Below are 25,764 nucleotides of genomic sequence, written 5' to 3'. Positions count from 1 at the left end.
TATGGTACTGGAGATAGCATGCATCTTTTAATCAGATTGGCCGTCATTCATTATCATCAGTTCTCACATTTGAAAGGAACAGGGGCATTACTCCTTCCCTGCCAATTCCTTGTTGAAATGAAGAAAAATGATATTAATGGTTTATTTGTAGTGACTCGGAAGTAGTAAGTGCTACATAATTACATCATATATTCTCTCTCCTCTCTCTCCCCCTCCTGCCCTCCTTCCCCCAGTAGATCAGCCAAGCACAAAAGGGAAATATGCAATTGGTGTTGTGACACGTCATGAAATTAGCTCATTTTTTGAGCTGATAATTTTGATATAATCACTTTGTCATCTAAAATGCATGATGGATAGGTTCTGTAATTTTAGAATACCAAAAAAAAAAAAAAAAAGAACACACTTTGCTCAGGAGTCAAATGATTGCTGGGGATGTGGGTTATGAGCAATGTTGTCAACTCTTAAGCAATCCACTCCACACATTCTTTTCTTGACAATAGAAAGACTTACTTTCTTTGACCACTGAGATGCATATATAATAGCAATTGGTACTAGAACTCTGAGTTTCCATAGACAGCCCCTGTCTTAACAGGAACAAAGTTGTTCATTATGGGAAAGATCTGTGGATTATTAGAGGCTATTAGCTTTTGGCTTTGACTTTAGAAAAGTATAGCAATCTGTGAAATAAGTACTTACTAGATGATAGGGAAAGAGCAGAAGTAAACTATGTCATCAATTATACAAAGTATTGTATGTAAATATTCTTGTTCTGGAAAGTGAAATATGCTACTTAGGGGACAGAACACCTCAGCTCTTGCCCTTACCCCTAAATGCTCCACATTTCCCCAGCCCTCAGCCCATTTACAGATAATCAAAGAAAAATTACTCTCCTACCTTTGTTCCCTCGAAGAAGCTACATTTCTATAGATCCTGACATCATGTTCCCATTCCCTTGGTGAAAATGGCAATTTATGAAATAGTGCCTAGTTTAACGCACCTTGCCAAAGTCAGTCAGTTCCCACTTTGCCAAAAGGATCAGATTGATTTTTTAAAAAATTGCACTAAAGTTAACTTTCACTCTTATACAGTTGAGTTGTTTTCTATATGAAGACTTTGGGTTTTTTGTTCAAAATAAAAAATAAAAAAAATTGTCAGAACATGTTTGAACATTGAGTCGGGGGGGAAATAAAATGATGTTTTTTTTATCATTTTTCAACGATTTCTTTTTTCTATTTAGATGAGCAATTCAATGTAAGTTTCCACATTATGTTTAAAAAAAAAAAAAAAACATTTTTGGAGATAGCATATTGGGATTCTATACAAAAATAATAAAAGTCTAAATTGTGATTATGCTTAATCTTGTTGTTCTGTAAGATGCATGACTTAATAGCATATAAAATTGCAGGTTTAAGAGTAGTACTATTGTAGGAAATAATATACTTTCACTAAGCAAAGGCTAGATATTAGTCTAACATGCTGTGTAGGAAAACATTGTTTTCAGATTTGGAGAAGATTGATTTTGTATAAAGAAAAGTAAGAATAAGAAATCCATGGTGAAGTTGACTTGTAGAATGACAGTAAAAAAACATAATTCAATAAAATGTGCTTAAATTTAAAAAAAAATTCTGCTTTGCGTACACTCCTACCTTCATAGAAGTCTCATTGATGTGTTATGTATAGGTGATCATCTGTAATACATTCCTGTTTATATTAACAAGCAATAATTGTATTTGACCATAATAAAGTGAACTTATGTTTTCTGAGAAACCTAAAACACTTTACAGATACTAAAATTTCAATGTGTTTTATTTTCACAAGATATGTAGAGATTATTCTACACCCTCCGTTATCCAAATTATTTGTGCAATGCTTTTAATGGCATTATCCTAACCAAGTCTAATTATACTTCTTTTATTGTGATTTCTCCTCTTTTTTATCTTCCAAAACTTTCAGGATTTTTTTTTTTTTTTTTTTTGGTTTTTTTTTTTTTTATCCTCATTCGAGGACATTTTTCCATTTTTTGTACAGACAGAGTGGGAGGGAGAGAGAGGAAGAGAGAGAGAGGGAAACATCGATGTGAAAGGGACACATCGAGTGGCTGCCACCCGCACGACCAACCAGGGCCGGGGACAAACTGCAACCGAGGTACATGCCCTTAGCGGGAACCGAACCCGGGTCTCTCCGGACCGCAGGCCGACGCTCCAACCGCTGAGCCAAACCGGCCAGGGCTCAGGATATTTTTTAACTTAATATTTTATAAGGAGAGATATATAGTATAGAGTAATTTTCTTGAATACTTCTGTCATTTTTTCATTGAAAATATATCTTCAAAGCTTATCTTGATAAGAAATAAACCTTAAGTTTAAACCTCATAGAAACACTCACACAGCCCTGGCCAGTTTGGCTCAGCAGTTGGAGTGCCTGCCTGAGGTACAGAGAGATCCGGGTTCGGTTCCCGCTAAGGGCACGTACCTCGGTTGCAGTTTGTCTCCAGCCCTGGTTGGTCGTGCGGGTGGCAGCCACTCGATGTGTCCCTTCACGTCGATGTTTCTCTCGCTCTCTCCCTCCCGCTCTATCTGAACAAAAAATGGAAAGATGTCCTCAGGCGAGGATAAAAAAAAAGAAACACTCACACAGTGTTTCACTAATTTAATCTAATTTAGAAGTAATCAGTAGATCAATTATCTCCTTCTGCCTAATAAACTACTCAAGAGTTAGTAGCCTAAATCGGCCATTTTCTACTCATGATTCTGTGGGTCAGGAACCCACCAGGCCTCCTCGGGTTGGCTTGTCTCTTTTTGTGTTGTTAGCTAGGGCAGTTTAGTTGGGACTGGAGGAGCCAAGATAACTTACTTTACTCACATGTGTGGTCAGAAGTAATTAAAAAGTCTGGAGATTGGCTAGTCCTTTATTTCTTTGTAATCTCACATCTTCCAAGGTGTGTCCCTGTGTCTTCCTTCTGTAGCGGGTTTGAAATGTGGAGTCAGAGTTTTTCACATAATTTCATCTCTCACCTTAGTCAAAGAAAAATCAAATAACTTGCCATGGAAGGTCCAAAGGAGTTGGAGTATGAAAACCAAACCTTGGATTCTAACACACTTCTCTGGGCTTCTGTTTCTTCATATAAAATAATGAGGAAATTAGAAAATGCCTAATAATCTATCCCATTCAAACATCCCATGAGCCTGTGACGAGTTTAGAAACTGTAATGACAATTCTATTTATCAAGTCCTTTTAAGATCATCTTCAGGTATGAAGGACATGCAGGTATTTAATTGGTGCTTCTACCTTCTTTCACTAGGGCATGAAATGTTTGAGCAGAGAAACTCTCATCTCTGGATGGGAGGAACAGCATGTGGCTACAGAGAAGGAAGGAATTATCAGGGGCTATCTTTGTAAACAATCTATGACAACCACCACTCCTTATATTCTATTCCACACAAACTTTTCATTATTTCCTGTCTCTTTGCTTATGCCTCCACACTATCTAAGGTTCATTCCAAATGTTCTATCACACATTACCATTCATATGTGTCTTAGAAGATTTTATCCTTACATTGAAAGGAGTAACATTAAATATCTGCCTTAATTTTTTATTTTCATTTTCATTCATTCTTTTTGCCAACCATGAAACCAAAACAATAACACTAAATAAAGTGGTCACTATGTCAGAGTTTCACCTGCGTTAGCAGCAGCATTTGATGCCGTACATTAGTCCCTGTTTCTTTGAACCTTTCTTTACTTGGTTTCAGTTGACAGACTGATTTTCTTGCTACCTAGTCTCCTGCTTTTCATTGTCATTTGCTGGATTTATTCCATCATCTTCATCTCAAATTATTGAAAGTTCTCAGGGCTCAGGACTATGATCTCCTCTCTTCTCTATCTACCATATGTCCCTGCTTTCATCTATACCCACGGCCTCAATGCCACCTAGAATCAGGAATCCCAATTTTAAGTCTCTGTAACCTATTAGTATATATCCAACTGATCAGTTAATATTGCTATTTGTAAGTCTAATGAACACTCAATATTTCCAAAATTAATGTCTTGATTTTATTTTTTAAATATGTTTTTATTGATTTTTTTAGAGAGAGAGGAAGGGAGAGAGATAAAAACAGCTGTGTGATCGGCGACCCACAACCCAGGCATGTGCCCTGACCAGGAATTGAACTGGGACCTCTCAGTTCATGGGATGATGCTCAATCTACTAAGCCAACTGGTTGGGCAATGTCTTTACTTTTAAACTCCACTTCCATCTGTTGCTCTGCTAGCTTCCCCATGGCAGTAAATGATAGCAGTCGCTCAACCTAAATATCTTATAGTCATCTTTAAATCCTTTCTTTTTATCACATCCCACATCTCAACCATCCTCAAGAATTACCCTTTAGCTTTACTTTCAAAATACATGCTTGGTTACTTATCAAGATGCTAACAACCTTGTCCCAGCCACCATCATCTCTCAATCAGACCACTATAGGAGCTTCCAAATTCCTTCCTGTTCTACTTTGGATCCCCTATAACCTATTCTTCACAATCATTTGGAATAATCTTTTAAAAACTGTCATTATTTTAGTTTTGAGCTCAAAACCCTATAAAAATACTTTATTATATTGAGAATATTATCCAAATTTCTTATGAGATAAAGTGTTCCAATGTGTTTTCAATTCTTCACTCTTAAAAGTTTACTGCTCCTTTACTGTGTCCAGCTGCACTTTCTGGTGCTTTTCCTAAAATATATCCAGTAATGTTCTTAACCCAGGCCTTTGAATTTGATAATTATACTTTCTGGATTGTTCTTAGATATTTGTTAGAGTTTGCTGCAATACCATGCGTAGGTTTTGGCTCTTATCATATCCTAGAAGGATCTTTCATGAACATCCTACCTCAAATAGCAAACCATTCTTATCACTCTTTTTCATATTCTCTTGTTTTATTTTTATGCAGCATTTAAAACAAACTGATATATTTTATGTGAGTTAAATTTTCAGGAAAATATATAATCTCAAAACTTAGAATTCAGGAGAAAATTCTGGGTTGAGAGTTAAAATTTTAATTTACTGATTAGCAACTTTTTTAACTTTAAAAATTTATTTTAAAATGAAATCAACTATTGAAATACATATAACAAAAGCCTTATGAACTCCAGCCCATTTATTGGCAATGTAACACTGGGAAAATGTCTAAATTTAACTGAATGTCAATTTACTGATATGTAAAATTGGAATAAAAAAGCAATTGCTCTGCATTGTTTTGTTTTTGTTTTTGTTTTTTTAATTTATCTTTATTGTTGAAAGATTATAGATGTCCTTCCTTTTTCCCTCCATTAGCATCCTCTTTTCCACTGCCCACCCTTCGCCTTCACTTCACTGATTTCTGTGTTCATTGGTTATGCATATATGCATATAAGTTCTTTGGATTATCTCTTCCCGTCCCCTACTGAGGTATGTCTGTCTGTTCCCTACTTGTATATCTCTGGATCTTTGTGTTCATCAGTTTAATTTATTCATTAGATTTCACAAATATATGAGATCATGTGACACTTAGTTTGCTTAGCATAATACTCTCCAGGTCCTTCCATGTCCTCTGAAAAGGTAAGAGATTTTTTTTTATAGCTGTGTAGTATTCTATTATGTAAATATACTACAGATTTTTTATCCACTCATCTACTGATGGACACTTTGGTTGTTTCCAGATCTTAGCTATTGTAAATAGCACTGCTAAGAACATAGGGGTGCATATATTCTTTCTGATTGGTGTTTCAGGTTTCTTAGGATATATTCCTAGAAGTGGGATCACTGGGTCAAATGGCAGTTCCATTTATAATTTTTTACAGGAAACACTAACTATATTGTTTTCCATAGTATCTGCACCAGTCTACATTCTTACCAGCAGTGTGCTAGAGAACCCTTTTCTACACATCTTCGCCAGCACTTGCTGTTTGATGATTTGTTGATGGCAACCATTCTGGCAGGTGTGAGGTGATATCTCATAGTCATTTTAATTTACATCTTTCTGATGATTAGTGATGATGAACATTTTTTTTTTATATGTTTCTTGGCCATTTGTTTTTGTTTTTTTATCCTCACCCGAGGACATTTTCCCATTTTTGTTCAGAAAGAGTGGGGGAGAGAGAAGTAGGGGAGAGAGAAGAAGAAAAAGAGAGGGAGAGAGAAACATTGACGTGAAAGGGACACACTGAATGGCTGCCTCCCGCACAACCCCAACCAGGCCCAGGGACGAATCACATCCAAGGTATATGCCCTTGACTGGAATCGAACCCGTGACTCATTGGTCTGCGGGCTGACGTTCTAACTGCTGAGCCAAACTAGCCAGGGCGTCTCTTGGGCATTTGTATGTTCTCTTTAGATAAGTGTCTGTTTGGTTTCTCTGCCCATTATTTAATTGGACTGTTTGTCTTCCTTTTGCTGAAGTGTATAAATACTTTATATATTTTGAAAATTAACCCTTTATCCGATGTATCATTGGCAAATATGTTCTCCCTTATAGCCAGTTACCTTTTCATTTTGATACTGGTTTCGTTTGCTGTGCAGAAGCTTTTCAGTTTGGTATAACCCCATTTATCAAATTTTTCTTTTGTTTCTCTTGCCCTAGGCAATCTATCTGTGAAAATTCTGTTATGTGTGATGTCTGAGATTTTGCTGCCTACATTATCTTCTAGGGTTTTTATGGTTTCATGAGTTACATTTAAATCTTTTTTCTATTTTGAGTTTATTCTTGTGAATGGTATAAGTTGGCAGTCTAGTTTCAATTTTTTTGCATGTACCTATCCAATTTTCCATACACCATTTATTAAAGGGACTGTTTTTACTCTATTGTATGCTCTTTCCTACTTCGCCAAATATCAATTGAGTAAAATGTCTCGGGTTGATTTCTGGGTTCTTTATTCTGTTCCATTGATCTATATGCTTGTTCTTGTACCAGTACTTGGCTGTTTTGATTGCTATGGCTTTGTAGTATAATCTGATATCTGGTATTGTGAACTCTCTGACCTTACACACTACAAAGAAAGAATAGACCAATATCCCTGAAGAACATAGATGGCAAAATCCTCAACAAAATATTAGCAAATTGGATCCAGCAATATATCACAAAATTATTCACCATGACCAAGTGAGATTTATCCCAGAGGTGCAAGCCTGGTACATTATTCAAAAATCAATAAATGTGACACAGCACATAAATAAAATGAAAGATTAAAATTATATGACCATATCAATAGATACTAAAAAAGCATTTGAAAAAATCCAGCACCAATTTTTGATAAAAATTCTCAGCAAAATGGGAATTGAGGGATCATACCTCAACACAATAAAGATCATATATGAGAAACCTACAGACAATATCATACTCAATGGGAGAAAACTAAAAGCATTTCCCTTAAGAACAGGAACAAGTCAGTAATGTCCACTTTTACCACTCTTATTCAACATAGTACTGGAAGTTTTTTGCCACAGCAATCAAAGAAAAAGAAAAAAAAATAAAGGCATCCAAATTGGAAAGACGGCAGTGAAGCTGTCATTATTTGCATATGACATGATATTGTACATAGAAACCCTAAAGAGACACAGTTGGTTTGACTCAGCAGTTAGAGCACTGGCCCATGGACCAAAGGGTCTCAAGTTCAATTCCGGTCAAGGGCATATGTCTATGTTGCGGATTTGATCCCCAGTCCCAGTCAGGGTCATGGAGGAGGTAACCAATTGATGTGTCTCTCTCTCACATCGATGTTTCTCTCCCCCACCCCCATTCCCTTCCAGTCTCTCTCAAAAAAAAAAAAGAAAAATCAATGGAAATATATCCTTGGGTAAGGATTAACAACAACAACAAAACCCTGAAGATGCCACAAAAAAACTGATAGATTTAATAAATGAATTTGGTAAAGTAACAGGATACAAAATTAATATCCAGAAACTGATGACATTTTTATACAATAATGATGAACGCTCAGAAACTTTAAAAAATCCCATTTACCATAGCAACAAAAAAATTAAGATACCTAGGAATACTCTCAGAGAACTCAGGACATTGGAAAAAAAAAATAGAGGAGGATATTAAAAAGTAGAAGCATATACCATGTACATGGATTGGAAAAATCAACATCATTAAAATGTCAATATTATCCAAAGCAATCTATAGATTCAAGGCAATTCCTATTAAAATACCAACAGCACCCTGGCCGGTTTGGCTCACTGGTTAGTGCGTCAGTCTGCAGTCCAGAGAGACCCGGGTTCGGTTCCCGCTAAGGGCACGTACCTTGGTTGCTGTTTGTCCCTGGCCCTGGTTGGTCGTGTGAGTGGCAGCCATTCGATGTGTCCCTTTCACATCGATGTTTTTCTCTCTCTCCCTCCCACTCTATCTGAACAAAAAATGGAAAAATGTCCTCAGGTGAGGATAAAAAAAATTACTATAATACCAACAGCATATTTCACAGATCTAGAAAAAAATACTCCAAACATTTATATGGAACCATAAAAGACCCCGAATAGCTACAACAATCTTGGAAAAAAAGAACCAAGTAATATTTTGTCTTTTAAACAGGGATGTTAGTAAGACTGAGGTAATATGTTGAGCACAGTGCAAATGTTGTTATCACTTACTGACTACAAATCTATTTTATTCACTATATTTGAATGTTGTCTTTGCAATTCTGGGGTCCCTTTCTATGGGTTTAATAATAACAGGTGTTTGTGATAATACTTGGGGTAAAACAATGGCTCTTTTTTCTCTCTCAATTTAGTTCATTTAAAAAAATATTCTTTATTTCTGTCTTTTTTGGGGGTGGGGAATAATAAAACTTACATTCAGAGGAAGCAAATAAAAATCTCCTGTTTAAAAGAACACAGATAGCCTGGCTGGTGTGGCTCAGTGGTTGCGCATCAACCCATGCACTAAGAGGTCACCGGTTCAATTCCCATCAGGGCACATGCCCAGTTTGTGGGCCAAATCCCCAGTGGGGGCATGCAGGAGGCAGCCAATCAATGTTCTCTCTCATCGATGTTTCTCCCCCTACCTTCCTCTCTCTCTCTAATACCAATAAAAATAAAGAACACAAATATATTTTTTCATGTCAATCTTTACTAAATCAATTAATATCTTAACTATTACAACTTTAGTGCATAAAAATATCATGAAACTGATTAATAAATACTTTAAATATCAGTAAACAAATTGGTAGAATAATGAATTTAAACCCCTGCTCTTGCTTTTCCATATCGGTCTCCTCTAGAGACATTTTTTTTCTTTTTAGGTTAAAATACAATCATGGCCAGCCACAATGCTCACTGTCTGACTCATTCATATGGCTGGTTATATAAACTTGAAATACATTTCCATTGATATAGCAACAATGGAACTATACATGGATGAAAACCATTTTGAATGTTCCAAACTCTTCAGAGATTTAGGCCTTTCATGTTTCATGGAAAGAAAATAAATTGGTTGGCATTAAGCATTGTTTTTTTGTTTGTTTTTTTTTTTACAAATAATTATGCATTTTGAAGCTTTCTTTGGATATTGAACAATGAAATATCATTGAAAGAGAACTTTTTATTTGAATTTATGAAAAATTTTATTTTCTTGATAGGAAGATAAGACACACACTGGGTGTTGGCATCTAATGTCTCGAATTGATGAAATTTAGCTACATTATTTTTGTAAATAAGTTCAATTTGAAATTCACTTTTTCATTGTTATATTATTTATCACTTTAACCAGACATGCACTTTTTCAAACATTTCAACTCAAAACAGTAAGATTTGGGGGATAAAAATCATGTATTATACACACGAAATTTGAACCCTGGAAGGTAACGCAGCATGACTTAGTACATGAGCCAACTGCATTATTTTTGATGAACATCAAACAATCAACTCCACAGGCTTGAAAGTTATAGTCTCTTCAATTTGTTTTTAAAAGACCTCACCTCTGAAGCTTTCAATTCAATAAAAGTAGGTTCAGTTATCTTTTGGAGCAGTTCATGAGTAATAATAGGATTGAAATGTTTTCAGCAATTCAGTTTGCATTCCATAGAAGTAGCTAAAATTTCACTTTCATTTCCACTGCCTACCTCTTCCCACCCTGAGTTTAATGTAGATTTGAGACTGAGTATTTCACACTGCATATGTGGTAAATTTACATCAGTTCATTTATTTTTTTTTATTTTTGAGTTTACCTATGAGAGTATGTGATTGATATTTTGACTGTTTAGAGAAAAAGGCAAAAAATAATACAGTAATAGAAAACCATAATTGCAATGTAATTAAATCATTTTGACATGCTCAAATCTAGTCAAATATCTTTTCAATAAAAAACTAGGAGGAAAAATGGATGACATGTTTAAAGTCAACTATTGAAAGCAAAATTATTGTATGTTTGGCACTTTTTAAATTACTACAGATGTAATTTGACTATGTCTATTATTAACTTTATATTAATAACTCATAAAATTTTGGAAAAATAAGGCTGATTAAACTGCTTTATACCTAAAGTAAGTTTTATGTATAAGATATTACTATGTTATTGTACACATGTATGTTATTTTGTTTTCTCAAGGTCAGAATGTATGTTTTGTTTTTAAAACCACTTATGACAGTAAATTGTAATTCTTTCAAATTGGTAATGTAGGACACACTAAGATATTCTAAAAAATGTAAAGGGTATCTGGTGAAATTTTAACTTATAATCCTTTGTAGGCTAGAGCTTACTTATAGATGGACAGAAAAAAACCTTTCTCATCATCACTGGAGAGGTCTGGATGTCCTGTTTTGGCTCTTGGTGATGATAGGGCAGTGGGACTTATGATATGCTTTTTGAAATCTGAATTCCCTCGGCAACCCTCATGGTCACTTTATTCATTAATGGCTCTTATCTGGCATAATGGTTTAGATAGCCTGGCTTGCTTGTGTGATTAGAAGGGCATGAAACCCTTGCTGGGGATTTCTGCTTTGAGCTCTTCTGAAGTCAAGATTCCTAGCACAGATCTTGATGGTTCAATTCAGAAGCAAAGTGAGGTCTCTATGTAACTAGGCTCTCGGGAGCTTGCCTCTCTCTGGAAAGAATACATTTCACAAATTCAATAAAGTAATTTATCAAATTTACACACGCAAAGTCAGTAGAGAAGATGAATTTACAGAATCTGGATTTACAAAGAAGATTATTTAGCTACAAAGAAATCTACACAACAGTTTTCATAAATAACCAAAGTTAAATGGCACTTTGAGATTGTTTAAAACCTGGGTGAGAAATATTAGGGGACACCTGGACTCAGATGCCCCCTTGTTAGCTGAATGAAGATGTGTACTTGATGGTGATGGTCAAAACGGAAAAATCTGTTCCCTTACCAAGAAGCTCACAGCTTATTCATGAACCTTCAACATTGAATATAAAAGAATTGTCAGCCTGTAGGAACAGAGAGTTCCCTGACTTGCATAATCCTAGCTTAAGACGGGTTAGGACACCATGGAGCCAGGAGGCAGGAGAGTTTAGCTGGTTACGCTGCATGTGCTCTTGGTTGTGTCTGTATCCTTGGATAAATCACGATGTACACTAGGCGTGTGGGTGCGGTCTCTTCTTACCCATTTGTATTGCATGTGAAATGGTGCAGAAACATTTGAAATGTTATGCCATATAGCATGTTTCTTAAATTTAGCTTATGATATAATGAAAGAACTGGGGTGGGAAATAGCATGGGAAAAGGGAATGAGTAGAATTATTTTTCTACCTATGTTTTATCGTGTCCCTTTAAATTTTTCGTAAGTACAGGCAATACTTTTCCTAGAGGATGTGTTTCAGAAGTGAAGCTTGGATAGGCTTAGGTCACATGGACACAAGTTAAAATGACTCCAAGGTTATTGACGTTTAGATATAAATTTCCTAGGAGATCTTATGGACAACCATGAGATGTATTCTTTATGACCTGGCATTTATTAGAGCTGTTATTTCTTCCAGAAACTCTTAGTTGCCCCTCTCAACAAAAATAGTAAGATTACAGTTTCTCCAGCTCTTGGGAGGCAAAAATATGCGGGGGGAGAGTTATTACCATCAGGTGTCATGTATTATAATTGTAATATAAACAGTCTTATGATGCAACTGAAGAAAAATAATAGAGTAAATAATTTCTTCAATCAAAGCAAAATTATTATATAATATACCAAGTAACTTTCAGAAACTATAACCAAAGCTACGTTATTGAGAAAAATTCTAGGAGAAAAGCACTGTTCTATATAACAGTTCTTTGTAGCAAAGAAGAAATAGTTTTTAAATAATGAATAAAATTAGAAGCTTTTATGTAATGTACCCTTATTATTGAGCAAAATGGAAAAATGGTGTGTGTACCATGTAAAAATTTAGTAAGCAGATTATTAAGTCTAGTTTAAAACATACTTTTGCTCCATAATGTCTGACAGAAGCAATATTTTCAGACTCAATATTTTTGTGTTGAAACATTCTTTTAGCCTTAGGGAGCTCATTTATTGTGATTTATACCGTACTTGTTTTTTATTTATTTATTTTTATCAAGTGCAATATACAGTTTCTTGTACTTATATAAATAACAACGAAGCAAGTGGAATATTTAAATAAAAAATGTATAGTATAAATGTACTATTTATATTTTTATAACTAATGTATACTTAGATATGTATATACTATGTATATATAACACATATATTTAATTAATATGTTTAATATAAATTTACTCACTTAGAAAATTTATCTAATACATTAATATACCAAATTAAGAACTAAAATAATTTCTTAAATGTGTTATTGTAGTCTATATTTCCAGTTGTTTCCTTCAGAAAAAAATATCTGTTTGGTAGGTCAGGCTAAAATCGAGAAGCTTTATTCATTGGATGCTGGTTGCTGTCCAGGCGGAGGAAAGAATCCTCCTTCAGATGCCATTGTGACCAGGGAATGGGATACAGAAAAGGCTACCTCTGAGTTAGACTCTCAATTCAGCCTTTGGGACATTTAGGGTATTAATCTATTTTTGTTCCACTCATACATACATAATGAATTAAAAGTCAGATTACTGATTTTTTTTCATAATTCTTGTCTTCCTTTTCAATAATGTAGGTATTTCTCAGTTCAGTGCTTTGGTTATGAAAATTATTTAACCATCTTTTTAAGTACAATCAGTTCTCTACCACTTTTAAGCGCATGCATCAATGCCGTTAATGCCTATGGAGTATCAGGAATTACTGGGCTCCCAGTGTCTGAAAAAAGTTCATGTTCAGCTTTGTTATTTTGTGCAGTTGAGTTTCTGTTTAACCACTATAATTAGTTTTATATTTTCGTAGTCTGCAATGTTCTAGTGAGTTCACTATGCCTTGGATTGCTTTATCTTTTCTTTGTCTTGGCTTCCTTCGGCAGATTTTGCTGCTGTTATCTTGATTTTAGTTTTGTTTGTTTTGTGTTTTTTCTTTTAGTCATGGAATACACATTCCTTCTTTATTCCCTATAAGATATTCTGCTTTAGTCCTAGTCAACCCTGTTTAAACATCACTTTCTGAAATGAGCCATGTCATTGCCTAAAGCATATAACTTTCTTTTTAATTATGTAACATGTATACATACTGCCCCAATCTAGCTGTCATTTTGAACACTACAGGAAAAAGATTAGAGAAACTAAGTAATTGTCTCCTAATGCCAATGTTTGCTTCCTAGAATCATATTTGTTTCATTTTGAATTGGGTTCATATATACCTTCTTCAAATACGGCTTCTGCTTCAAGCATCTTTGACTTCACCTGTGAAGGAAATAAAGAAACTAATGGCAGTTTTTCTCAAAGACATGTTTTGGTTTGTCAGTAAATAGTAGATTATCACAAGATCACGCTTGCTTCCAGCTATCACGCAGCTTGTTATAATAGGTAAATTTGTATTCTCCCAGATCATTAGGCACATTTGGAAAGGGGTTTTGGAACCTGCCATTTTGAATAATGAAAATCAAAGCTCTAGATAGAAAATTAATATATGAGCAATCATTACACAAGTGTTTATTGTGTTTCAAAACTATTTTTTTAAATATGACTACTGGTCAAAGCTGCATCAGACTTCAGTATTCCCAATAAGATATTCTTTGGACTACTCATTCTCTGAAGATATCTTTGTAGCTAACTACTTCAGAAATTGATCTTATTAACTTTTTTTTTTCCTAAATAGAGATCATTTATACTGTAATTAATAGCAAGCACTGATAGACTCATTATTATCAGTGTCTTGTATACTTTACTCAAAATAATTTAAATGTACCCAGTAGTCATATTTTAATAGATATCTTATATATTTGATATCCTTATATTATTTCTCTCCGAGTCAGAGAGTCTATATTTTATGTGCATTCCCAGTGTTGCCCATAGATAATTGTTTTTCTTTTAATATTTTAATAAATTCTATTCTTTCCATGGTATCATTTAATAAATGTTCATTATCCTGGCTATTTCTAAATCAATGACATATGTGGATGCTAAAAAAGTCATATTTCAATACATCAAAGCACTCCTTTTCAGGGAATGTAAGTGTTTTTAATTGTATACCTGGTTTTTCCCAGCCAGTGTGGCTCAATGGATTGAGAGTCTCTTGGACTGAGAGGTCACAGTTCCATTTCCAGTAAGGGCACATGCCAGGGTTGGGGGCTTGATCCCTAGTAGGAGGCGTGCAGGAGGCAGCCAATTTACGTGACTCTCTCACATAGATGTTTCTATCTCTTGTTCTACTCTTCTCTCTCTAAAATAAATAAATAATAATTGTATACCTGGTTTTAATAATAGACTGGTTTAAAGAGAAACTAAAATTAAAAATGTCATAAATTACCATTAGAAAGACATGATTCTTTATTTGGGATAAGCTATTTTTCAGTGTTGTAATTTCCTGTTTATTCACATAGCTCATCTATTGTTTTCTAAACCCCAAAGCTTTATTTGTAAACTCAACCCTTGTTAGAAATAACACATTGACCAGACTATGTTAAAAACACAATATTTTAAAAAATAAATTGGATACATAGACAATTCACCCTACCATCACTACCAATGTAACACAAGTAAATGTTTTAAACCTGGGTCTAATGATACACAATGTTATAAATTAAATGGCTTAATGTCTTATTGATGATGGGAATTAGAAAGGTACTCCAGGCATAAACATTGATTGCTGCAAATGTAAAGACAATCTAGGGTGGTTAAGTAAAGACACATGTATGATTTCCTACAATATTTGATGTTGATATGTTAGTAACTGGGTTGTTTGAAACTAGATATTTATATATCTACTCCATTAATGTGGACAAAAGTTATACCTAGAGGGTTACAGATATATCTCTTGGTGCCTCTAAGGATTAGAACTGATATTTCTTGAAAAATACTTTTATTTTTGGAAGTAGTTATATAGACAACATTATTATATTTCTACATTACAATATTTTTCTCACTGCTATTAGGTTTATCTTCCCTAAATAAAAATCAACTCCCCAGACAAATAACATGAAGACTCCCATACACTTAATGGAACTCAATTTTGTCCTTAACATAATATGTAACTCCATGGAATACACAGTTTAATTTTATCTCTTCAGTCTCCATTTCTCAAACTTGATGAACCTCTTAACATCACTCAAATAAACTGTGCAACTGAGTGTTTCAAAGCTACTACTCTTACCATTAACTGGGGCTCTATTTTGTACTTCATCCGGCTTTTTTTTGTTTGTTTGTTTTTCTTGTCCTTGAAGACCCAGCTCAAAATGTATCTTCCTCAGATAAACACTCAAGTAACTGTATGAAGTAAATTACCAGACTCCCTTATCTTGCTCCCACAGCATTTCCCTCACACCCATAATACTGGACCTACTATGACGCCAGAACATTGTCTGGGACTGTTACTGTGCACTGTACATGGATATCCACAAGACAAAGACTTTATGTTCATAAGCTCTAAAATCCGTACCTACACGAATGAGACACTTAAAAGCAAACAAACAAACAAATAAAAGTTGTCAATAAATGCCACAAATCATTTTTGTTTTATTTTAGCTTCTATTAATATTTATAAGCTAATAAGATAACTGGTTATAAAATTTTTTTACTCTATACTATTAAATACTATTAAATGGGAATTAGAAAAAAGATCTTGCATTAAAATAAGTGACTATATGATCTATCTTTTACCTAATTATAATTTATATAAATAAGAAAGCGAAAATATGTCATTAACTAAAATATTAAAAAGTTACCTAATTAGTTCATCTTTGAAAGAAAAAATTTTTTGTGTGTGTAGCTCTCTCATGGAATCCACACTGTCCTCTTGCTGAACTTTCAACATCATGTAAATTAACTTTAACTTTTATAATTATTAAAATTACTCTTGTCAAAAGACTATATTCTGTACAGTGAAAACTTGGTATTTTTAATTTCCTCAGACAAAATATATATTGTTCAATCAATATTTTTTCAAATATGTTATACCCATTCATCAAAGATATAGTAAAATAAGTCATAATTGAGGAACATATGCTTTAGGGAAAAGTATGGAAAACTTAAATTTTATGTGAAATTATGAAAGCCTTAATATTTTGATTTTCATAAACAAAACATTAAAGTCAGATACTAGTCATAGAATATGTATTAAACACATTTAAAATAATCAATATTTTACAAAAATTCATATATGACATTGCTTCTTTCTTAGACACATTTTAATATATTGTTCTGGAGTATTTGTTAACTTTTATTTTGAAATAATTTTAGATTTACTGAGCAATTTTTACTAAAAATTCCCATGTACCCTTTAATCGGCTTGCCCGAATCTTAAAATTTTACATAACCATGGTATATTTATCAAAACAAAAATATTAGTTTTGATATAATACTAACTAAACTACAGACTTTTGATTATCGAATTAATGTCCTTTTTCTGCTCAAGGACACAATCCATGTTAATCACATCTCTTAGATCTCTCATCAAGAGTTCTGTCTGTCCTTTTTCACCATGATTTTGATGCTTTTAAATATGTTTTTATTGATTACTTTTTTTAGAGAGAGAGTAAGGGAGAGAGAGATAGAAACATCGATGTGAGAGAGATACATTGATCAGCTGCCTCCTGCATATCCCCACACTGGGGATGGAGCCCGCAACCCAGGCATGTGCCCTGATCAGGATTCGAACCAGGACCTCTCAGTCCATGGGACAAAGCTCACTCCACTGAGCCACAGTGGCTGGGCATGACTTTGATATTTTTAATGAGTACTGGTTAAATCTTTTGTGGAATGTTCCTCCCTTTCAGTTGCCTCACAATTAATAAAAGTATCTTTAAAGATAAGTTTGTAAGTTAATTTGATTTTCTTACTCATTTATCTATTGGTTTTGACTTTCATATAAATGTTCTATATTCAGAGTCACCACATTTGTGCAGAAAGTGCACTGGACAATATTGGAGGCTCCGTATACCTTACAGTCCTGTACTGATTTTTTCACATACTACTCAGAAGACAAATAGTTGTATTATGAAAGTTTGACTTACTTGAATTACTAATCAACCTGAGGAAAATTCTCACTTGCAAATGTATTATTTTTTAACAAACAACTTGTTTCTAGGGCAATGACAATTTTAATAATAACTTTTTGTTAAAGTACCTCAGAATATGACTTTACCCTGTAACAGACTCTTGTCCATCCATCACAGTCACCCATCAAAAGATATAGGAATGCAATACCAAAATGTAATGTTAAATCTCCCCCATTTCTTTTACCTTTCCTGGGCTTCATTGCAGAGTCCTATTCAGATTTCCATTTTATATCTTTTTTTTCTAGCTAGTTCCATTCTCCTTCTTTATAAATCTGATTGCTGGAATTGAAAATCTCAAAACTGTGATAAGTATATATAGAAAGTACTTTTCATGTAAAAGAATGCAGAAAGGAAATTCTGATATGGGGAAGGACTAAAGGAATTAATAAATTCCCCAAAAATCTGTTAGACCAAACAATTTATGGTAAAATTTATTATGAAAAAATGATTATACCACTCTTCCATCTTTGGGCAACATGTATTAAAATGTTAAATAGGTGATGAAATGAGCTTCAATGAAGTCTCCCTTTCCTTTCACTTTTTATCTATGGGTATTTGCTTTATAAATTTTATATGACAGTCCTAGCATTAAAATTATGCAAGAATATAGCATTATAAGAACTATCTACCCCTTGGAACTCTAATATTCTATTAGTATATGAAGTTTGTAAACAGCCAATTGACAACTAGAACTAGAAAATGGTAAAAAAGCCCTGGCCGGTTTGGCTCAGCGGTTAGAGCGTCGGCCTGCGGTCCGGAGAGACCCGGGTTCGGTTCCCGCTAAGGGCACGTACTTCGGTTGCAGTTTGTCCCCGGCCCTGGTTGGTCGTGCGGGTGGCAGCCACTCGATGTGTCCCTTCACGTCGATGTTTCTCTCTCTCTCTCCCTTCCTCTCTCTCCCTCCCACTCTATCGGTACAAAAAATGGAAAAATATCCTCGGGTGAGGATAAAAAAAAAAAGAAAATGGTAAAAAAAAAAATAAAGACTATTTACATTTATTATTATATCTATTGGTGAGTGAAACATTATATACATATTTAAAAACTTTAAATACAGCCCTGACCGGTTTGGCTCAGCAGTTGGGGTGTCAGCCTGCGGAGCAGAGTCCCGGGCTCGGTTCACGGTACGGGCATGTACCAAAAAAAGAAAAAAAAAGAAAATTAAAAAAACTTAAAATACAAAGTTTTAAATACTATATGTATTGACTTTCCTAAACAAAAACATACATTTCCTCCCCAAATCTTTTTCTAAGGCATGGAAACTCGAATGAATGATTAGATTCTTTGTGACATTCTATAATATATGTGAGATAGAATACTAAAATAGAAATTAATAGACTTTGCTTTCAGTAAAGTAGCAATTACCTCTAATCACTACCACTTTGAACACTTTCTATTCAATATTTTTTTAGGTATTATTGATATCTTCTCTATACAAATCTGAAATTTGTATTTGGTCAGTCATTTATGCATAAACTGATTCTGAACCATAAATCTTTAGATAATCCTTATCTAATCACTGATATAATCTTGAAACTTGTGGTGTGTTGATAATATACTATTATCATTTTAACAATTTAAAATTATTTTTGATCAAATAAAAATGTTCCAATAATAGATGCATCCTGATTAGTGGTATCTTTAAAAAAAAAAAAAGAAAAAGAAAATATTGTATGCTCAGGCTAAATTGTGAAGTAGGCCAATTTATTTTTAATTTGATCTTTTTCTGTATTCTTCTTTACCACTCTGTCATGGGGTGTAGTGTTTATATGTCAGAAACTATATCTGTCTAACAGAGTTTACGTGAAAAGTCACTCTTTCTTTTCACGCATTAAACCCTGGAAACTATGACCCACACTAAATGCTTTCCACACATGCTCAAATTATTACTCAGACCATATTCAATGCATTCAACAATTTTGTGTGTGTGTCTATCTACTCTGATTTTTATAAAAATCAATTTTTAACTTGAAAAAGAATTCACAAATCCTCCTAATGAGTTAGGATCACATACATTTCCAGATTATTCTTAAATATCATTAAATGTCTGCAGTCAGAGATGTGCTATTAAGATATTGGACCTTGCAGTCTAGATTTTGAGTAGAAGTGCTCTTAAAAATATCTACCACATAGAATTTATGTTCAATTTACAGAATAACTAAACTATTAAAAATAAAGTTTTTCTCTGTGCTAATTTAGCATCCAGTATTTCTCCACAATGACTTTAATTCTACTGCCTTTTCCTACTATGTTGTGCATTCATTTAATTTTTATTCACATCATCAACATAGCAGTTTTCATTTTATAGATCTTAACAATATATCAGTTAAAGAGAGCTAAATTCTGATCCTGCAATGCTTTATTTCACTATTCCTTCTGTTCACACTATGGATTCCGTTACTAATATATTAGAATTTTTGTAGTACAATTACCTAACCAGGGGATAAAATTTATTTTACTCAATTTTGCCCTCAATGAGAAAAGCAAACACATTTTTGATTTCACAGAAACTACTTATATAAGCTGGAAGAAAACACTAAAACAATTAAAATAAACCTGCTCAACTAGTCTGAACATTTTTTTAAATGTTAATATAGTAAGTTAAAATAAACTTTTTTTATAGGTAAGATATTAGAAAGATGAAATGTATTAATAATAACTTAAATCTCTCTAAAAGATTTTATGTCCAAAGAAAGAAAAACATTAAAGTTATTTTAGATTTAAATTAAAACATGGCTTTTGATTGACAAAATGGCAGCAGAGAGAATGGATGCTACACAGACCATCTCCCAGAACAAAACTGGAATTACAATGAAAATAAAGACAAATCATCAGGAAAAGGCAACAGAAAAGCAACTTGGAAGACCATATAACCAAGCACACTGACTCAATCCTAGTAGGATTGCGCAGGCGCAAGACAGGGGCTGGGAGTCCATAGACAGCAGCAGCCTTGGCTGGGGTTAAACTCCTAAGCAGCTCCACAGTGCAGAGCAGGACAGAGGCTAAAATAGCCACAGCCACTCAGCTAGGGCTCCGGCAGAGGGAGGGTGGACTGGAAAGGAACTGTGTAGGGATACTTGGCATTTGGAGGGCATGCACAGCCTTTGCTGAGTTGGAGCCGTGCAGGAAGGTGGTCATCTCACTTTTTCCCAGGGCTCTAGGGAGAGGCAGCAACACCTCCCTTGGAGATTCATCCCCACCCAAACTGGCCATTGAAATGCATATTGGGGCCCATTAACAACCAGCATCTGCCCCACCCTCGGGAAATCCCCTTATGTTGAACTGCTGAGGGAATTTTTCATTCAACTGAGAAACCAAGGTTCTTCAGGTAACCTCTACTGCTAGCCTCCAGGCAAAAAGCTAGAGAATAACTGTGCCATTCCTGGGCTAGCAACATTAACCAGGAAAGTAAGACTTGGCAGTGGTGTTTAACTTGGGTCCTCCATCACTAATCCTAACCCAGTAGAGGGAACCACAAACACCAGAACACCAACACCCACAGGGAAAATGTGGCAGGCTCCAAAGCCAACTGTGATAGCCAAAATGGTGAAAAACAGAAACCAAAGCCAAATGAAAGAACAAGAGACATCTACCAAAGATGAGATAACTGAGGTGCATTTAAGCAAGTTACCAGAAATAGAATTCAGAGCCATGATCTTGAAGAAGCTCAACAGCATGTGTAAGGACATGAGCACCATGAGTAAAGACATAGAAATGTTGAAAATCAATCAGTTAGAAATTAAAAACCACAAAGAAGAAATGAAGAATTATGTAGCAGAAATAAACAACACATTGGAAGGTCTAAATAGCAGAGTAGAGGAAGCAGAGGACCGGATCAGTGAATTAGAAAAAAGGGTAGAAAAAATCAACCTATCAGAAAACCAAAACACAAAACAAAAACGAAAAATTATTAAAAAACAGGAAGACAGCTTAAGAGAACTGTGACAGCTTAAGACAGCTGAAAACGTAATAATATTCGCATCATAGGAGTCCCCGAAGAAGAAAAAAATGAGCAAGGGATAGAGAATATATTCAAAAAAATAGTGACAGAAAACTTCCCTAATTTGGTTATAAGGAAGAAGGCATTCAAGTTCAAGAAGCACAGAGAGTCCCAAGTAAGAAAAACCCAAACAGGCCCACACCAAGACACACAGTAATTAAAATGCCACTAATTAAAGACAAAGAGAGAATCCTAAAAGCACCAAGAGATAAGCAACAGGTTACCTACAAAGGAAACCCCACAAGGCTCTCAGCTGACTTCTCACAAGAAACACTACAGGCCAGAAGGGAATGGCATGAAGTAATCAAAGTCATGAAAAACAAGAATCTGAATCCAAGACTACTCTACCAAGCAAGGCTATCATTCAAAATATAAGGTCAAATAAAGAGCTTCCCAGATAAAAAAAGGCTAAGGGAATACATTAGCACCAAACCAGCACTGCAAGAAATGTTAAAAGGACTGCTGTAATTAGCAGTAGAAACGGGAAGAAAAATAGAACCACACTAAACAAAAATGGCAATAAATAAGTACATATCAATAATCACCTTAAATGTAAATGGACTGAATGCTCCCATAAAAAGACACAGAGTAGCTGACTGGATAAGAAAACCTGACTCACATATATATTGTTTACAAGAGACCCACCTCACAACAAAAGACTCACATAGGTTGAAATGATAGGGATGGAAAAAAAATTTCCAAGCAAATGGAAAGCAAAAAAAAGCTGGGGTAGCAATTCTCTTATCTGATAAAATAGATTTCAAAATGAAGACCATAACTAGAGACAAAGAAGGCCACTACATAATATTGAAAGGATCTATCCAACAGGAAGATATAACCTTGATAAACATATATGCACCCAATATAGGAGCACCAAAATATATTAAAAATCTTCTGGAGGACTTCCAAGGAGAAATCGATAGCAATACAATCATAGCAGGGGACGTCAACACCCCACTGTCATCACTGGATAGATCCTTTGGACAGAAAATTAGCAGGAAAACAGAAACTCTAAGTGAAGCACTAGACCAAATGGATTTAATAGGTATCTACAGAGAATTACACCCCAAAACTACAGAATACACATTCTTTTCAAGTGCACATAGGACATTCTCAAAGATAGACCACATATTAGGGCACAAACTAAATATCTACAAGTTCAAGATTGAAATCATATCAAGCATCTTCTCAGATCACAATGGCATGAAACTAGAAATCAATTGCAACAAGAACATGCAAAGACATTTCAACACATGGAGGCTAAATAGCATGTTATTAAACAATGAATGGGTCACCGAGGAGATCAAGGAAAAAATTAAAACCTTCCTGGAAACCAATGAAAATGAACACCCAACAACACAAAATCTATGGGATGCAGCGAAAGAAGTTCTGAGAGGGAAGTTCATAGTACTACAGGCCTACCTCAATAAACAAGAAAAATTTCTAATTGACTGTCTAACCTCACAACTTAAAGAACGAGAAAGCAAACAAAAAGAAAATGCCAGAGCAAGTAGAAGGAAGGAAATAGTAAAGATCAGAGCAGAAATAAATGACATAGAGACCAAAAAAACAATTCAAAGGATCAATGAAACAAAGAGCAGGTTTTTCGAAAGATAAATAAGATTGATGGACCCTTAGCTAGACTCACCAAGAAATAAAGAGAGAAAACTCAAATACACAAAATCAGAAATGAAAGAGGAGAAGTAACAACCAACACCATGGAAATACAAAAGATCATTAACAACTACTATAAACAATTATATGGCAACAAATTCAACAATCTAAGCGAAATGGACAAATTTCTAGAAACACATAGTCACCCAAAACTGGACCGGGAAGAGATAGAATACTTGAACAGATCAATAACAACAAAGGAAATTGAAGATATAATCAAGACTCTGCCTGCAAACAAAAGCCCAGGCCCAGATGGCTTCATGGGGGAGTTTTAACAAACATTCAAATAAGTATTAATACACATTCTCCTCAAACTATTTCAAAATATTCAAGAAGTAGGAAGACTTCCACTTGTTTTATAAGGCCAGCATAATTCGAATTCCAAAACCAGAAAAAAATACTACAAAGAAAGAAAACTACAGGCCAATATCCCTGATGAACATAGACGCCAAAATCCTGAACAAAATACTAGCAAATCCCATCACGCAATACACCAAAAAGATTATCCACCATGACCAAGTGAGATTCATCCCAGGAATGCAAGGCTGGTACAATTTCACAAATCAATACACGTGATACACCACATAAATAAAATGAAGAATAAAAACCACATGATCATATCAATAGGTGCCAAAAAAGCCTTTGACAAAATCCAGCACCCATTTCTGATTAAAACACTCAGCAATGTGGGAATAGAGGGATCATATCTGAACATAATAAAGGCCATATATGAAAGACATACAGCCAACATCATACTCAATGAGCAGAAATTAAAAGCATTCCCCTTAAGAACAGGAACAAGACAAGGATGCCCACTATTACCACTCCTATTTAACATAGTACTAGAAGTCTTAGCCACAGCAATCAGACAGGAAGAAAAAATAAAAGGGATCCAAATTGGAAAGGAGGAAGTGAAACTGTCATTATTCGCAGATGACATGATACTATACTTAGAAAACTCTAAAGACTTCATAAAAAATGTACTAGACTTAGTAAATAAATTTGGCGAAGTAGCAGGATACAAAATTAACGTCTAGAAATCGATGGCATTCTTATACACCAGTGATGAACTCACAGAAAGAGAAACTAAGAAAACAATTCCATTTACCATTGTGGCAAAAAAATTAAGATACCTAGGAATAAACTTCACCAAAGAAATAAAGGACCTATAGATCCTTGAAAAAAGAAATAGAGAAAGATATAAAAAAGTGGAAGCACATACCTTGTTCATGAATTGGAAGAATTAACATCATTAAAATGTCCATACTACCCAAAGCAGTCTATGGATTCAACGCAACCCCCATCAAAATACCAACAACATACTTCACAGAACTAGAACAAATACTTCAAAAGTTCTTATGGAACCAAAAAAGACCTTGAATAGCCACAGCAATCTTGAAAAAGAAGAACAAAGTAAGAGGAATCACATTACCAGATTTCAGGTTATATTACAAAGCCACTGTAATCAAAACAGCCTGGTACTGGCACAAGAACAGGCATATAGACCAGTGGAACAGAACAGAGAACCCAGAAATGGACCGAAGGTAATATGCTCAATTAATTTTAGACAAAGGGGGCAAGAGCATAGAGTGGAGTAAGGACAGCCTCTTGAATAAGTGGTGTTGGGAAAATTGGACAGCTACACGCAAAAAAAATGAAACTAGACCATCAACTTACACCATACACAAGAATAAACTCAAAATGTATAGAAGACTTAAATGTGACTCATGAATCCATAGAAATTCTAGAAGAAACTGTACGCAACAAAATTTCAGACATATGCAGCAGAATTTTCACTGATACATCACCTAAGGCAACAGAAACAAAGGAGAAAATGAACACATGGGACTACAGCAAACTAAGAAGCTTCTGCACAGCAAAAGATACAATCATCAAAATGGAAAGGCAACCCACTGTATGGGAGAGCATAATTGCCAATGATATATCAAATAAGGGGTTAATTTCCAATATATATAGAGTGCTCATACAACTCCACAAAAGGAAGACAAAGAACCCAATTAATAAATGGGCAGAGGAGCTGAATAGACACCTCTCCAAACAGGACATACAAATGGCTAAGAGACATATGAAGAAATGCTCAACATCACAAATCATCTGAGACATGCAAATTAAAACAACAATGAGGTATCACCTCACACCTGTCAGAATGACCTCCATCAACAAATCATTTAAACAACAAGTGTTGGGGAGGGTGTGGAGAAAAGGGGACTATAGTTCACTGCTGGTGGGAATGCAGACTGGTGCAGCCACTATGGAAAACAATATGGTGTTACCTCAAAAATTTAAAAATTGAACTGCCATTTGACCCAGTGATTTCCCTTCTAGGAATATACCCTAAGAAGCCTGAAACACCAATCCGAAAGAATATATGTACCTTCATGTTTGTAGCAGCACTATTTACAATAGCTAAGATCTGGAAACAGCCCATGTGTCCATCAGTAGATGAATGGATAAAAAAGCAGTGGTACATATACACAATGGAGTACTAT

The sequence above is a fragment of the Molossus molossus genome, unplaced genomic scaffold (assembly GCF_014108415.1).
Source record: "Molossus molossus isolate mMolMol1 unplaced genomic scaffold, mMolMol1.p scaffold_m16_p_1, whole genome shotgun sequence".
NCBI classification, from domain to species: domain Eukaryota; kingdom Metazoa; phylum Chordata; class Mammalia; order Chiroptera; family Molossidae; genus Molossus; species Molossus molossus.
The sequence above is the reverse complement of the archived record's forward strand: the minus strand, read 5'-3'. Positions refer to the sequence as shown.